At 39.0% G+C, this 17,771-nt stretch overlaps 1 long non-coding RNA gene across 1 annotated transcript in view; it reads right to left on the bottom strand.

Annotated features, from left to right (window-relative positions):
• The window catches only part of LOC138743041 (uncharacterized), a 48,457-nt gene extending 31,341 nt beyond the window's left edge, over positions 1-17,116 (bottom strand). The window contains exon 1 of the long non-coding RNA XR_011344616.1: positions 16,994-17,116. This is a non-coding gene — a long non-coding RNA (uncharacterized lncRNA). The remainder of the gene's footprint in view (positions 1-16,993) is intronic.
• Positions 17,117-17,771: the final 655 nt, after the last annotated feature.

Raw genomic sequence — 17,771 nt, 5'->3', positions numbered from 1 at the left:
AGCAAATAGAATGGACAACATTTGATCGCCAGATGTTCCAGGTCTGGAGAGCAGGACTGGGACATATCTGTCAGGCTTGTGCACCATGATGAATTAATGATGCAAACACTGTGTCATGTGGTTTTCTTTGACACTGGTGTCTGGTCCACGAAGTGGAGGATGAAGCCCTTGGGTTGCAGTGCTGTTTCCAGAACGCCCTCGTTCAGCCAGGCCTCAGTGAAGTATATTGCACGCCAATTCCTGATGACACTCTGCTGCTGTAATCTGGCTCTTTCACCTAGTTATTTTTCAAAGATTGTACCTTGGCCAGAAGGATTGTAGGACACAGAGCCAGGCATCTTAGTTTGATCTGTAAACTACCCCATGCCCACATGGTCGGGCCTTCTTGAAATGGACAGTCCGTCGGCTGTTTGAATCACTCACTGTCCATTGGAGTTTGCCGTTCCTGACAATCACTAGATCTACCAACATCCTCAGTACTGCATTATTACTGGTAAATTAGGTTCTATGTCTATGGGTTCAAGTTGTAATAGTTCTGAATGGAAATATCTGATGATTCCCGACAGAGTTGCTGTTATGCACCATCATTTTATTTTTCATAATAAAATTACATTTAGACCATTCTCATGAATTCAAATGATACCCTTTTGAACAATCTTAATGTGCTTATAGAATGAATTGGCTTTGAAGCAACAGTGACAATTATTACATAAGAAATGCTGAGGAAGCTCAACAGAACAAGCACATGTTTTAAGTAAAAATGATGCAAAACAGATCCCTGGTAATGTGGCTGACACAATTCCTCCATGCTGTGAATTACTTTTTTTCCCTAAATACACTATTTTTTAGTTTTTAATCCTTTGCTTCATTGAATTTCAAGGAAATAACTGAATAATTATAGAAACGATTATAAGTAAATCAAAACCAATGTCCTGATGGTGTACGTATGCTTTTAACATTAGGAGTTTCCCTGACTAGTATCTTTCACAGATCTTTGCAAATATCTAAACCACAGGTTCAAAGTATTTCTTCAGCATAAATACAAAAAAAAAAGTTAAATCTGTTTTCTCAGATCTACACATCCCTGGGTTTATAGAGCTTTCACCTGGTGGATTCTGTTTATGTTTCATACGTTGAATGACAGCCGACATTTAGCAGATTGCATGATCATGCATTTGGGGATCAAAACGTAAACCAAGATTATCCCCAGTGAGAATGTATGAAGTGTAGAGTATTTTCTTCTTCGTATCTTCAATGGTGCAATAAATTAAAACAGTTAAAAGCAATGAAGCAAATGGATGATTGTAATTCCATTGGATTTTTTTCCTTCCCAATCTGTGGTTTTGCAAAATTTGCAGAATAAAATTACAGTTGGTCCAAATTATGCTATTGATGGCCTGATGTTGAGAATAGAACTGCCATAGACAGTTAGTGTGAGCAGGGAAATGCCCATGATATGGGACCTGGTCAACATCACATTTTGGATAATCAATTGTCCACTCCAATCTGAACTCACCATCGAGTGGAGCAATGAGATAATTTTAGAGGAAAAGTTAATGTGTCTTTTGCAGTCATTACTCAAATGCTACAACAGGGAGGGCTAGTCTGCAGACTGTGATAGTTTGCATGGAACATTCAAGTGGCTGTGTTTGCCAACCCTGAGTTAAAAGTAAGCACTTTTCTTATTTTATCTACTTTATTTCTCTTAACTATTTTTGGTATTTTAATGTACTTTTTATTTCTTTTATTTTAATTCTTGTTACTATGGATGTATGAGCTGAAGGGCCTGTTTCCATGCTGCAGAGGTTTATATTTATTTATATATCCCTGAAATCTATTTGTATAGCTTTCATTAAATGGTTTCAGATATTTGTAGCCACTTTCACACTGCCAAATAAAGTGGGTTCAAGTGGGCAATTTAGCGGGTCCATAGCGGGTAATCTTGCAGTGTGAAAGGTCACAACTGAGCAGGGCAGGTAAGATTCAACCAGGCTCTGACACTTGGTGTGTTCTGTATCAGAGCCCGGCCAAGTTAACTCAGCAGTGTGAATGGTCAACCTGCTCAACCAGGTACCATTAGTGATGTTAGTGCCTGCGTGCGTGCATCAGTCTGGTAGGATTATAAGTAATATTGAGATGATTTAAAGTACAGTTACACACTGACAGCTGCACGTGTTGAAAGCCCAGTGGCTGGCAGGACTGTCAGCATGCGGCTGGTGGAGCTGTCAGCACATACCTGTGCTTTAAATCTTCTCAAGATTACTTATAGTACCAAATACAATGTAAATAGTTATTGTATTCTATTTTCTAGGGAATAAATACAAGCTGGTCTAGTTTGTGGGGTTGTCCCAAGTTGAACAGTCCGAAGACCACTCTGTTAGATTTTCCCATGGTCTTTTATACATTGAGCGTGTATGTCTTGGTAAATTGTACACATTTTTCCCATGGTCTTTTATACATTGAGCACATATGTGCTTTATTCCCGTTACAATTTCACTGCCCTGCAAGTACGTAACACATCATTTGTGACATCACTGCTGGAGGTTGGGCCCTCCCTTAGATTCGCAAGTTACACATTTACCAGGTAATTTATGGTCTAGAGTGAAAGACTTTTAGTACTGCAACCTGGGTCATTTACTCACCCTTTTGGAGGGTTGGTGGTGTGCAAGACTGCTAAACTCTTGGTAATTGTCTGCAGCGTCAGTGATTGTCAGACAGTTAGGGGATTCTGGGAACCTGGTCTTTAAATAGGCCACACAAGACCCAATCATAGCTCTTGAGGCCAAGTCACCTTGTGAGAAGCCTCTCAAGCATAGGAGCTGGTTCATCAAGCCCTCAACACTGGGAAAGATATGACTGGGCAGTGGTGTTCACGCTGGGGGCAGGGTCAAGATAATCCACCCCTTAAATATATCCATTTCCAAGATACCTGAACAGAAATGTTCAAGCAAAAAGTTGATGAAAAATTTGGGAGGCCATTACATGATCAAGAAGAGTAAAGGAGAAATTGAAGACAAGGTAACAGTTCTTTGAGATGGTAGCATTTCATGGACAAGATGAATTTGCGGAGAAAGTAAGGGTAGATATAGTAAAAGCAATAACAAGTGGGTAATTTTTGGATTAAAGTGAGTGTTAACTTTAAAGTAAAAGCACAGAATTGGTGGATGAACTTAATAGGTCTCACAGTGTTCAAAAGAGGTGAAGATATATTACCAATGTTTCAGAGCTGAGCCCAGGCCGGAAGGATCGATAATATATCTTTACCTCCTCTAGACACTGTGAGACGTGCTGAGTTCCTCCAGCATTTCTGTGTTTTTACTATATTCACAGAATCTGAGACTTTCATGTTTTACTTCTGAGTGTTAAGTTTAGCCAGTGGGCTCGGGGAAGCAAGCCAACTAAATACTTCCATCTTGGTGACAAATAAGCCTTAAAGCTCCTAATGCCTAATATTGGAGTCAAGGATGGAGGTGACATGGAAGATAGATTTAATTTAATTACAATTTTAATTTTTAATATTTAATTTTAGAAATGAAGTATGGCAACAGGCCTGTGAGCTCGTGCCACCCAATTACACTATATGACCAACTAACCTACTAACCCCGTATGTCATTGGAATGTGGGAGGAAGCCAGAGCACCCAAAGGAAATCCATGCAGACAAGGGGAGAACATACAAACTCCTTTCATACAGTGCCAGATTCGAACCAAGTTGCTGGCATTGTAATAGTGTTGTGTTAACCACTGCACTAACCATGCAACCCTTAAGGAAGGAGTTTTGAAGACAAGATAAGTATCTTGAAGTTATCTCTGCAGAAAGAATAATCCTTGAATGGCCAGCTGCTTTGATAGATGAGGACAGACTGTATGGATGACTTATGTGTGGTCTTGCCAAATTGGATAGCTGAATTGATTGTTCCATTGACTTAAAGGCACTGAGATAAAGGTTATAATCCTGGAGATTTGCCAGGAGAGAGACAACAGTATTTTTATGGGAATCCTGGTGTCAAAGTGGATACATGAGTTTAATTGAGCAGATGAGTAGAGGCAACAATGCAGATTGATGGAGAGCCTAAAGGATAGATATCTGCAATTTTGAGAGGTATGGAAAGGCTTTTCCTGGGTGGGAAGCAGACTGAGAGAGATGCGATACAAATAAATTATTCATTTTAAATCACAGCATTTGTGATTGAGGCCTCGTGAGATGGCATATTCAAGTAATGAACTAGATATTTGCTTGGAGAGGGTTAAGAATATAGGAGAGAACTCAGAACAAAGAGAAAGACTAAAAACATAAATGTAGCATCATGTTCACTGAGTTTTGTAATCTGAGAAGACTTTTACTCTCGTCGGCGATGATGGGACACGTATACTTGCACAACATTATATTGCCTGCATTGCTGAATTAAACCAGTTGAGACTTTTTTTGGGGGGGGGGGAAATGAAACAAAATAGGAACATGATATCCATTACAGTGGAAGGACCACCCTTACTGCAAATTCCACATGGTCTCTTACCCAGGAGCTTTGAATCAAGGGATTGAAAATTCATGTGGAAAATTCAGCACAGAAAGGAAGTAGACATTGAGCAGATAGAATGGATATGAGAATCAGTTTTAACCAAATTAGATTGAGTAAATCAACAAATTATGTATTAAAAAGAGCTTTTGCAATTACTTTATAGAGCCTGTGACATAGATCTTAAGCCATTTCTATATTGGCATTTCCCTTGAGAACTTATTAAGTAATAAAAAAATGAAGTGAATAATGCATCCTACCTTGCTGCAGACTTTGTTTACCATGGAATTGGAGCTTCAATATATTATTTTACATAATCTTTGAACCTTGATACTGTATTATTCTCCTAATTAGAATGTTGATTGCATATCATTGTTTTATTAGCAGAGGGAGGGTACACGAACATTTATTCTTTGAAGCATTGCTCCCTCTGGTATATTGTACCAAAAACAGAACTGCAGTATCTGGAAAGTGGATTGCAGGTATGTTTAGTCACCAAATCAGGAAGAATATAAAAGGGGTGAAGAAATTAGTCAGTGATGGAAAATGCCCCCGGTTGTTTTGTTATAGTAGCATGGTTTTTATTTAACTGAAGTTATACCTAAAGACTGGCAATATCATTCTGGTGGTCGAGTTCAAATTCCACTTTCTTATTTTAAATAATCAAATAAATCAGAAATGATTCTATTTCTTCTGGAATTAATAATGCCTATGAGACATTGTCTGATGTTCTCTACCAATTTACCACTGATTTGGACATAGAACATAGGAGCGGGGTCGGGGGAGGGATGCGGTTAGGGAACAATAATATGACATATTAGTTAGACTGGGATAGGTACACTCTTTGCAGAAGCAAGATATAAGTGTTCTGGAGAGAGTGCGGAGAAGACTCACCAAGATGTTGCCCAAATGATGGAGCATAGAGGTGGCACAGTTAGTGTAGTGGTTAGCGCAATGCTGTTACAGCACCAGTCAACGGGATCAGGGCCCGAATCACTCACTATCTGTAAGGAGTTTGTTCATAATTCCCTTCTCTGTGTGGATTACCTCCAGGTGTTCCGGTTTCCTCCCGCTGTTCAAAACATACTAGGGCTATAGGGCAATTGGGTGTGACTGGGCAGCACGGGCTTGTGGGCCAACATGGCCTGTTTCCGAAATGTGGTAACATTGGTATGTCTAAATTTCAGTTAAAAGGAGAGATTGGATAAGATGTGTCTGATTTTCTTTGGAATAGAGAAGCTGGGGTGGGGGGGGGGGGGGGTGGTGTGTGGGGTGGGATCTGATGAACGGCAATGGAGAGGGTATGGAGTGTAAACCATTGATAACCAGAGTTCATAGTTAAATGTTTGGCAAAGGAACCTCAGAGATATTTGAAGAGTTTTTTTTCACTCAGGGTGGTTAAAATCTGGAAAGTGCTCAGTGGGTGTTACTTTCTTCACAATCAAGTATTGAGATAATCACTTGAAATGCCAGGCTGAGGACTAAAAATGGAATTAATATATAATGAGCTATTTCATGCTCAATACAGACATGGAGGACTGAAGGTTCTGTTTCTGTGTTGTCTGTCTTTAAGATAATTTTGGTTCTTTCTTGAAAGAGATTCTGCTACATTGGCTTATGGGCTGCAGATTGGGAAATATTACTGATGTTTGCAGTACCAATCAGAAAGAAACAAATGACAAGAAAGAGCCACAATGTTTGCTTGCCACAGAAATGTCCAACCAATCTCTACAATATCATCCTGAGGAATTTCATTACATCTCTGAAAGGTGGACCTCAGCTGTCTGGGGGTCCTGATGGAAAGAACTACCTGACCAGAACCTTTTACCCCTTCCTCCTTCTGGCAGCTTAGCCTGATCCTAAAAATAATTCTCCTCCATTTTGGAAGAGGGACCCATCCATTTTAATGCAGCAAGTAAGATCATTTGACCTCCACCCACAAACCAGTCACAACACTCCACAAACATATTAGAGTTAAGAATTTTCTTAAGTTCAACTCCAACAGATTGTTTGTCCTCCAACACAGTCATGGGCAAGTTTGCAAGTTACTGAGTATCCTTTTAAATAGTGCAAGTGGTGGGGAAAAGAGATTTGGACAGGTGTGGGGAAAAATGGGGAAGGGGTGGTTCCTCCTAGAGGTAAAGGATAGGTTTCAATGTGTAATTAACTCATGATATTAGTTGGGGCTGAATTAATTTTGGTCATGGGATTGTCACCAATCCTCCACTTCGTATTTTTACCCGTTTTTCAAGTAAACCAAATCAGTAAAGTTGATTTGTGATTGCAATTGGAAGCAAATCATCATCCAAAGTGAAGAGTAAAGCAATATTGCAAGATCTCATTTAATCTACAAGTCTAAATATTTACCTATGAGATTTATGTGACTGATTCACTCTATATTCCTGCATAAAAATGTACCCATTGAACCAAATACTGAACAGCTCATTTCTCATCACTACTATTCTGATGGATGGCACTAAAAAGTGGAAGTGAGTGTTTTAGAATTAAGTGGATAAATACAAGAAAAGATCATATCAACCTCCAGTTAAGAACAGTTAAGCAGAAGAAATGGGCACTATGGTAATATCTCAGGACAATTCCCTGTATGACACTGTATGGAGCTATTTGTGAGTCAAAATGTGAAGGCAGAGACATGAATCAAAGTTGAGACTGTAAATGAAAGTTTGGTCATAATCCAAGTATGTTTTCTTTGAGTGAGGAGTATTTAATAATGGGATTCAATGAAAGTATGTTGGCTCTCTGCACTCCATTTGAATACTCCTGATGCAGTTTTCAAAGTCTGCCTTTTTAATTGCTCATTCTTTGGAGCTCTGCAGGGCTGTAAGGAATTATTTGCTTTCATCTGTTTATAGGTACTGATGGGTGATAATTATGACTGTAACAATGCTAAGACTATCTAAAATGAAGTTCAAATACAAGGTTTTAGTATGTCGAAAGACCAGTTTTGTTTAAATTCATGGTTCCGTAGAGTTTCTTCATGAATTATTCTGATCTGATGTGCTAAGGGATTTCTTAAATCATCTGATTATAAGCAGCCGAATTCATGTTCATTATTAAATTATTTGCACATTTTGAATGTTGAAGGATTTTATTGTTATTATGCAACAACTAAGGTTTTATTCATCTTATTCCAACATGATTAGGATAGTATTCAAAAGAAGTTATTTTACAAGTTGTGATTATTTTCTAGATAGATAAATATTCACACTTTCAGATCTAAATACAACATTTACTATAATGCAGTCTCAAAAGCATGAGGTCATTTGAAATCAGACTAAACTTGGGGAAGGAAAACCATTTCTTCTCCAGTGTCTTGCCCCACGGGCACTGAGCAAACTCTGGACGGGATGTACATATACACATCAGGTAGAGTTACTCCGTGGCAGCAAAGATGAGCAAGAAAAAAATCCCCTATTAAATGTATCCCAACAGCTTCCCTATCATGGATCCACATTGTTTTGAAGAATTTGCTTTACTTATCAGTAATGGTCCAGTAATCTAGCCATTGGAAGTTGTTCTATGAGCACACATCTTAATTTTAATTATTATTTTTGATGTCATTGTCCATCAAGCTCTCCATCATCAAAATGCATTATTAACTGGGTAACATATTGATTAAATTGTGGAGTGCACTTTCTTGTTTAAATTTATTTTAATGTACTCACTTTAATATTGAATTTCCCTCACTTTATTTTCCTCCTCAGTCCTTTCTGAATTTATTTTCCATTCTTTGAAATTCACTGAGCATTCACCCTCAGTGCTCAGGTTCCAATTGCATTACATTGTGTGAAAGGACCCAGATAACCGGTTAACCGTGGTCCAGTGTGAAAAGCAATAACAGCTTTCTTAATGGATTCACTGAAGTCTAAGATGATGGCATGGCAGCAGCTCACAGGGGCCTCTCCAGACCTGGTGTACAATAACTCCCTAAGTATGCATCATACACAATCTTTGATTAGATGAAGATGGAACATCTTGAGACAGGTGCTGCAATAAAGGGATCACCCAAGCAAGAGTAGACCTCCGAGAAGAAGCTGCAAAGTTGGGCAGACTTGACTGCTGAGGGAACAGAGCTTCTGTTGCGACCTCGACGGTTGAGGAAGATGAGCTTTTGTTGTGGAGATGTGGCTTCTGATCTTGCTTGTCGGCATTGCTTGTTGCTGGTAGTCCAGAAGATGGCATGGCTTAATCAGAGGGAATGTTCCGTGGTCCCCAGAGTGGCGCAGTCGTGGCAATTATGCTGAGGCTTTGGGCTCCAAGGATTCATGAATTGTGCAGCATTTTCCTCTCAAGCTGATAGACTTTTAACATCTAGAGTCCAGCAGATTCCAATAAACCTGGCCTAAGATGGTGGTGCGGCAGTAGCCTGTAGCGGTCTCTCCGGACCAGGCGAATGGTTTCTTCATTCAAGCTAGCAAACATTTTAAGATCTACAGTCTAATTATAGTGCAACCTGACTTTACTGTGCCCATTGCCTAGTTTTTGATAATTAATGTATTGTAGCACTGTTTTTTAGATATTGTAGGTAGTTTTGTGTAACTATAGTTTTAGTGAAAGAGAAATAGATTATTTTGGTGATGTTTTAGTGTCCTGTGGGGATATAGTGATGGCAAAGGTCTAAGATGCCAGCATGGCAGTCACTCACAGCGGCTTCTTCAGACCTGATGCCATTGTACTCACGCTGTTTTTGTAGTTTTGTGTTATATGGCGAGCTCTTCACTGGCCACCGTGACAGAGGTGCACCAAAGAAAAGGTACAAGGACTGCCTAAAGAGATCTCTTGGTGCCTGCCACATTGACCACCGCCAGTGGGCTGATATCGCCTCAAACCGTGCATCTTGGCGCCTCACAGTTTGGCGGGCAGCAACCTCCTTTGAAGAAGACCGCAGAGCCCACCTCACTGACAAAAGGCAAAGGAGGAAAAACCCAACACCCAACCCCAACCAACCAATTTTCCCCTGCAACCGCTGCAACCATGTCTGCCTGTCCCGCATTGGACTTGTCAGCCACAAACGAGCCTGCAGCTGACGTGGACATTTACCCCCTCCATAAATCTTCGTCCGCAAAGCCAAGCCAAAGAAGGAATCTAGCACCATGGTCTTGCAGAACGTTATCTAATTTTTTTTTTACTGTGGCACTGCTTTGCAGGACAGTTTTAAAGCAACAAATAAAGGTACTTGAACGTGAATGGCCAATCTACTGGTTAGCCTGCGTGAAAATGGCTATTGTTAGAGAGTTGGTAGGCTCTATCAGCAGAATCTAGTAAGCGAAGCATTCTAATGGACTTACATGGGGGACTGTGATTAAAATCACATTGCTAATAAGCCAAACTTCTGGGCTGAAAATCAGGTAAAGCTGTTCAATTCTCACTGTAGTGACTGAAGAATTTAAATTAATTTCAAGTTAATCCCAGTGACGGTGCCCATGTCCTGGTTCAATTGTTGTAAAAACCATCTGGTTTACTGATGTCTTTTTGGGATGCAAATCTGCTCTCCTTGTATGACGTGAACTGTATATTGCTTCAGTCCTGTGAAAGTCACAAACTAAACTCACCACATTCCGTTAACTCAATTTTTTTAAGACAAAGTACCTTTTAACTCCTTCCCGAAAACTTAGCTTTTAACTCTTCTCTGAAATAAGTCAGTAAATTTCAGGTATTTACAAATAGATCAACCTTTTTCTTCCAAATTCTCTATGTCATTGGTGCTCTGTGATTAGTAAGGGATTACTTAAGGTGGTATGTGAGTGGGAAGGGAAAGTTGAGAACCACTGCTCTAGACCCAATTGTTACCAAAATATTTTGCTTGAGAAAAATTGTCATTGGCCCATTTCCTTTGGAGTTATGAAACCGTGCACATATCAAGTCAATTAGGCACGATTAAAACAGTGGTTTTCAAATTTATTTCTTTCCACCCACCTACCAACTTAAGCAATCCTTTACTAATCACAAAATACCTATGGCATAGGGAATACTTAACATGGTATGTGAGTTGGAAGAAAAAGGTTGGGAACCACTGAAATAGATAGAAACACCCATATGTTACTAATAAATTTTTTAAAACTCCCTTAGAAGAAAGAGCAGTGAAATTATACCTGATGTACAGATCTTTCTTTTTAATTTGCTGAATGTAAATGTGGTTGCCTGGTTTTGTACCTTACAATGGTTTCACTTCAAAACGTAATGTTTTCAGACATTCACAGACAATGAAAGATTCTACAAAGAGAAAAGGCTTTATTTTTCATTCATTTATAGTTAGCTGAAGCCATTTTTTAAAAGTGTGGTTAACAACATGCTCATCTTGATTGCTCAGCAGCACATCAGATGCCGGGCCATTTTATTTGATCGCTTAATTGGCATTTTGAAAGCAGGGCCCAAATATCCTTGAAAGTGGTCAATGAATGTCCACAAATGATGAGATAGATGAACATTAATCAAGAGAGGGAAATCAAAATTGGATGAAGAGAGGCAAAAAAGGATGCCCAAATGAAAATCAGTTTTTTTTTGTGAGAAGGGTATGAAACTGCATTCTGTGCCAGAGAACTTAGATGGCTATAATCTTAAAATGACTTGAGTTAACAAACTGTAGTGAGTTTATCTTATATCTGACAGACAAGGACAGAGGTTTGCGCTGTCCCATACGTATCTTTGAATGGGGATAAAAGAACAAGATTTCAATGGAATGATTTTTTAATAGCAACTTTAAATCTGAATTTGAAATCTATTTGAAATTGCTCGAGTTATTAAACTTGTTGTTTTGACTGCAATTTTCACCATTGTTTCATTAAATGACACTTAAATATCGTATGGATTAAACATCCTTATTGATCAAAATGTGCTTGCCATAGATAAACATATTATCATAAGAACATAAGAAATAGGTGCAGGAATAGGCCATCTTTCCCATCAAGCCTGCTTCGTATTCATGTTTGATCTGGCCTTGGACTCAGCATCACTTACTTGCCTTTTCCCCATAACTGTTAATTCCTCTATTATGTAAAAAAATCTACCATATCTTAAATATATTTAATGAGGTAGCCTCTTCTGCTTTCTTGGGCAGAGAATTTCAAACATTCACTACTCTCTAGGAAAACCAGTTCCTCTTCTTCTAAATCTTCCCCAGTTGAATATTGAGGTTATTCCTAAAGTTATAGATTCACTTACCAGTGGAAACAACTTCTGATCCTCTAACTTGCCAATTCCTTTCATAATTTTGCATGTTTCAAAAAGATTCCCTCTCATTTTTCTAAATTCTAGTGAGTATACTCCCAAGAAACTCAAACTCTTCTCATAGATTTTCCCCTCATCTCTGGAATCAACCTGGTGAACCTCCTCTGCACTGCCTCCAAAGCCAATAAATCTTTCTTCAAGATTCTTAAGGATGAGATCTATGAGCATTTGGAGAAGTAAAGTCTACTCAAGGATAGTTAGCATGGCTTTATGAAGGGAAAGTGCTTCATGAGCCTAAATGAGTTTTTGAGAAGGCAACAAAATAAATCTATAAGGGTAAATCAGTAGATGTGGTCTCCATGGGTTTTAGTAAGGAATTTGTTAAAGTTCCCATGAGAAACTCATTCAGAAAGTCATGAGGCATTGGATCCATAGAACCTTGTCTGTGTAGATAAAAAATTGGCCTCCAGTTAGGAAAAAGAGAGTAGTAGTGGAAGGTAAGTATTCTTCCTGGTCAGTGACTAGTGGAGTACAACAAGCATCTGTTATGGGATCCCTGCTCTTTGTGATTTTTATAAATAACCTGGATGAAGAGGCAGAAGGATGGGTTAGTAAGTTTGCAGATAACAAGTAGATTGGAGGAGTTGTGAATGAAGCTGAAGGCTGTTGAATGTTACAAGAGGATAAAGAAAAGATACAGAGCTGGGCAGAAAAGTGGCAGATGGAGTTCAATCTTGATAAGTGTGAGGTGATGCATTTTGTAAGGACAAACCAGAAGGCTGAGTACAGGGTTAATGCTTGGTTACTTAAGAGTATGGATGAACAAAGGGACCTTGGGGTCCAAATCCATACATCCCTCAAGGACATTGGATAGTTCAGAAGACCTGTGGGATGCTGGGGTTCATTAATAGGGGGAATTGAATCAGGAGTAGAGAGATCATGTTGCAACTCTAAAGTCTGGTGCAACCACACTTAGGGTAATTTGTTCAGTTCTGCTCACCTCATTATGGGAAGGATGTGGAAGCTATGGAGAGGGTGTAGAGGAGATTTTCTAGGATGTTACCTGGATTGGAAAATAAGTCTTACGAGGCAAGGTTAGCAGAGGTGGGACTTTTTTCTCTGGAGTGTAGAAGGATGAGAGGAGACTTAATAGAGATCTACAAGATTATGAGAGGCATTGATAGGGTGAACAGCCAGCACCTTTTTTCCCAGGCAGGAATAGCAAAGACCAGAGGACCAGAGAGGGACATTTAGGGGAGACATCAGGGCAAGTTTTTTATGCAAAGAGTTATGGGTGCCTGGAATACCATGCCAGGGATGGTGGTGGAAGTGGAAACATTAGAGGCATTTAAAAGACTAAGACAGACACATGGATGGAAGAAAAATAAACAGTTATGGGGTAGGGGCAATTTAGTACTTTTTTTAGGTCAGCATAACATCAAGGGCCAAAGAGCCTGTACTGCGCTGTTGTGTTCTATGTTCTAAAGAGATCATATCTGCATGCAATACTCCAGGCGTGGCATCATCAGTTGCATACAGTTGCAGCACAACCTCCCTGCTCTTAAATTCAATCACTCTAGCAAAGAAGGCAAGCATTCCATCTGCATTCTTGATTACCTGTGGCACCAGCAAAACAACTTTTTGCATTTCATGCATAAGTATTGCAAAGATGCTCTGAACAACAGCATGCTGAAATCTTTCACTATTTAAAAATAATTTAATCTTCTATTTCTCCAGTCCAGATCAATCCAAGTCATAAACCACAGATAAATCAAGAAACCCCAAAACCTCTGAAGATGTGGTCTGTATTGTTGAGGACTGGAGATTCAGAAACATACAGCAAAAGAGACAATTCTGAACCAAGCAGACATACGCCCAACAGCCAAGTCAGGACTTGCATGATATTACATCCTATAAGGCGATAAATGCTCCAGATTGGTACAGAAAAGGCAACATTACCCAGTGAACTCTGGACAGTAGTATGTTGATATCTTTCACTGTTGAGTAATTTAAATTTACAATTATAAATTTAGACATACTGCATGGTAACAGGCCATTTTGGCCCACAAGTCCATCCCACCCCATTTACAACCAATTAACCTACACCCCCTATATTTTACAAATAGTGGGAGGAAACTGGAGCCCCTATGGAAAACCCACTCACAAACTCCTTGCAGAGAGCGTGGGATTCGAACCAAGGTCCTGATAGCTGCCACTGTAACAACAGTGTGTTAATCGCTATGCCAACCGTGCCACCCCATGTGCATGTGATCAGTACAGTCAGCATTTGTGCAGGAAAACACCCAGGAAATGTCAATACATTGTAGCAAGTAGTCAAATAGTTTAGTACTTCCTGATAGGTTATTGAAAATTAGTAACCAATTGCCATATAAAACTTCCGATCCTGAACAGGTCATTCCCCTTCATAACAGTTTGAAAAACTATAAAGAGAAATAGTTTGCAAGATTAACATTTTTTTGGAGGTTTGCAGCATTGATTTGCACCATCTGAAGAGGAATCCTATGCTTATTATTGTAATAATCTAAGCTGTCAGCAAGTGGAAATCTTGCCTTAAATCATATGAACTATTCTTATAAATTATCTAAACAATCTGAATGACTTTACTAATGGTCATGTATTACAAATATGGGCAACTGCTGAGAAATTGGGCAGCATTTTAAGAGAAGTTTTTAATCCTGTCTGGGAGAAACTATGTCAACTGTTTTACTTCTTAGGTGGGTCACTCATCAGAGATAGATGAGGACTTCATGGATGGTTTAATATTATGATCCTATGATATAATTAGGAGACCATATCATGCAATTTACAGATTTTAAATAAAATTAAATTTAAAAAAATCCCACCCTGCTCTAAAATATCTGAAAGGCTGAGTGAAATTGTTTTCAGGTAGCCATTTTCAGTTAAAGCAATCATCAGCTCCAGGCACTTAGATATTCCCATAAATATGACAGGATAACTCTTTTCAGGCAAGTGATACCCTCTATAAATATGATGGATCACCAATCACATTTGGTGGTGGTGTGGGAGTTAAATCATCCACGATGGCCACCGAAGACTTGTCACTTGCTCTGCCATCTATTTCTTGCCTTGTTAAATTCAGTGATAACTTCTTCAAATGAGACAAAATGTTGCTTTGTTTACAGGTCATCAGATGTTCACACTGTTTCTAATTGACATTTCTTATTTAATTCTGGTGATGTTGGTAACACTGAAATGGAGAAATTCACCTATTCAACAATTAAATGCATTGGACCAGAAAGACTATTAACAATATTATCTCATTAATATCTAAATGTTGACATGTATAAAATGGTGAAAATTAGGTTAATGTAGTGATATAGCAGTCAATTTCAAAATCAGGAATAATGAACTTGCAGTTTTGTATTTGTGCTCTATTGCATTAAATGTCAGATGATTGATATGAAAACATGTTCTGCTTTATCTTTGTGCTTTCATGAATATTAAGAAAGAGAATATTACTAACTATTTGGGTTTACATAAAGATGACAAATGGCTGGAGGCATATGGTGACCATTTAAATTATGGAAACTGATAACAAAATCAACAATTCATTCCAACACAAACACACAAAAGAAAAATCACACAAAGATATCTTGCTGACAAGCACATACTGTCAGTTATAAGATAGCTAAATTGGTTTGACGGTAGACACTGTTTGACAAAAACATTGGAGAAATTCAATCAATACTTCATGAGGAGTTTGACAGTATTTGCTCTGTCACCATAGACTCTTGCAAACTTCTACAGGTGTATTGTGGAGAGCATTCTGACTGATTGCATCACTGTCTAATATGGTGGCACCAATGTACAGGACAAGAAAAAAATATATAGAGTTGTGAACTCGGTCAGCATCATCACGGGTATCAGTCTCCACTCCATCGAGGGCATCTACAAAAGGCAGCATCTTAAGAAAGCAGTCTCCATCCCCAAAGAGCCTCACCACCCAGACCATGTCCTCTTCACACCATAGGGAAGGAGGTACAGGAGCCTGAAGATGAGCACCTAGTGGCACAAGGATAGCTTCTTCCCCTCTGCCATCATAGTTCTGAATGGACAATGAACCACAGACACCACCTCACTGATCAAGATGATGACCAATTTCAACAGTCAAAAGTGCTGGAGAAATTCAGCAGATCCCACATCATCCATGGCTAAGGCCCAAAATCTTTGCCTCCTATGGACACTGCAGGACCCACTGAGTTTCTCCAGTGCTTTGTGTGTTCACTACAATCACAGCGCCTGAAGACTTTTTTGTTTCACTGATGGTTAGTTTCATTGTATATGTCTCATTTCATCAAGAGGTATCTCCTGAATTATGAAATGTGGTGCACATTTCAAGGTTTTAATTTATGTCTCATATGCTTCATTGAAACCACCAACTTTTGAGTTCAACCTCTAAATACATCCATTTGCCAGTATTTTTTTGTGTTCTGCAACTCAATGGATGAAATCAGGGTAACTTGTTTTGGAGTGAAGTCAACATGGATTGATTTCTTATTTGCCCTGTAAATTAGCTCCACACTGCTATGAAGCATATTAGAGATAGGTTACAGTATTTATGTGAGAAAAGTTGGGACAAAGACACACTTTGGTTAACATCAGCATACACTGTACTTGGGTCTATTGTGGAACCATACATCATTTAACAAATTGACATTGTCAAGAAGCAAACAGAGGATGGAAACAAATTTATGTCGACGACCGTGGTAATTGTACACATTGCAATTCAGGGAGCATCTCTATGGTCACTGGAAGCAGACAATTGAGGAGAGCCCTGCCAATGATATATACAGTAATGCAGAGCAGGGAGAACACCCTGTTGCTTCTGAGATTTGTTTCCTTTCCTGAAGATTGCCATGATTACTTTATCCATGAGGATCCCTAGCATAACCTTTCCTCAGACATGGGAGCTGATTTGGTAAATTTGTGACTGAGTTCTCCATTAAATTTCAGAATTGCAGCAGGGATGTCATCTGTGTCTATGACTTTACTTTTCAACAAATCAACGGAATTTTTAATTTCTTGTCAGTCAGAGTTGACAGAGAAATCAGATCAGCAGGCTTATTATGGAATAATCTCAAAGGAATTCATTTCAAAGACAGAGTTGCAGTTGAGGAAATCTTTGAATTGCTCCTTCCAGTGTGGACTGACTGCTTTTCTGAGTTGTTAAGTTGATTCCCATTCTTGGCTTTAAGTGGGGTAGTTACTTGAGTGTAGTGACCTTGATAGAGTTGAAAATTATACTCACCGCATGGTTTTCAGTGGGTTGGACCAACTGCACACTCTATCCACGCAGCATCTTTTTTCTGGGTCAGGGGTTTGTGGCTGGGCTTTAAACTTCAGGTCACAAAAGGGATCCTTGTATTTCCCAAGAGGCCTGGTGGAACAAAGGAACATCTTAGGCTTGGAGTTAACCAGAGCTGAATGTCCATGTCATTCTCATCAAATTAATCCTGGTTGGGTAATTAAGATTCTTTTTACAGGTTCAAAGTTCAGAGTTATTATCAGTACATACATGACATCACATACAATCCTGAGATTTCTTTTCCTGTGGACCAAGTAGGATTTATACTTATTGGTAACTGTAAACTGTATTCAAAAAAGAGAAATATAAACAGAGAAAGAAATGTAAACAAACTGACTTAAAAAAAATCAGTGATAAATCATATGCAAAGTGAGTCTTAAAATGAATCTCTCATTAAGTCTGTGGTTTAAGAATCTAATAGTGGAGGGGTAGCAACTGTTCCTGAACCTGGTGCTCTGAGTCTTGTGGCAATTATACCCATTTCCTGATGCCAGCAGAGCATGTCCTGGGAGGTGAGGATGCTTGATGCTGCTTTCTGATGGCAGCATTCCATGTAGATTTTCTCAATAGTGGGAAGAATTTTGCCTATGATGTACTTCAGAGGTATTGGTGCCCCCATACAAGGCTGTGATGCAGCCATCAGTACGCTTTTCACTATACTTCTGTAGAAGTTTGCCAAGGTTTCCAAACTCCTGAGGAAGTAGAAGTAGAATTTCTTCAT

The sequence above is a fragment of the Narcine bancroftii genome, chromosome 9 (genome assembly GCF_036971445.1).
Source record: "Narcine bancroftii isolate sNarBan1 chromosome 9, sNarBan1.hap1, whole genome shotgun sequence".
NCBI classification, from domain to species: Eukaryota; Metazoa; Chordata; class Chondrichthyes; order Torpediniformes; family Narcinidae; genus Narcine; species Narcine bancroftii.
The sequence above is the reverse complement of the archived record's forward strand: the minus strand, read 5'-3'. Positions and strand labels throughout refer to the sequence as shown.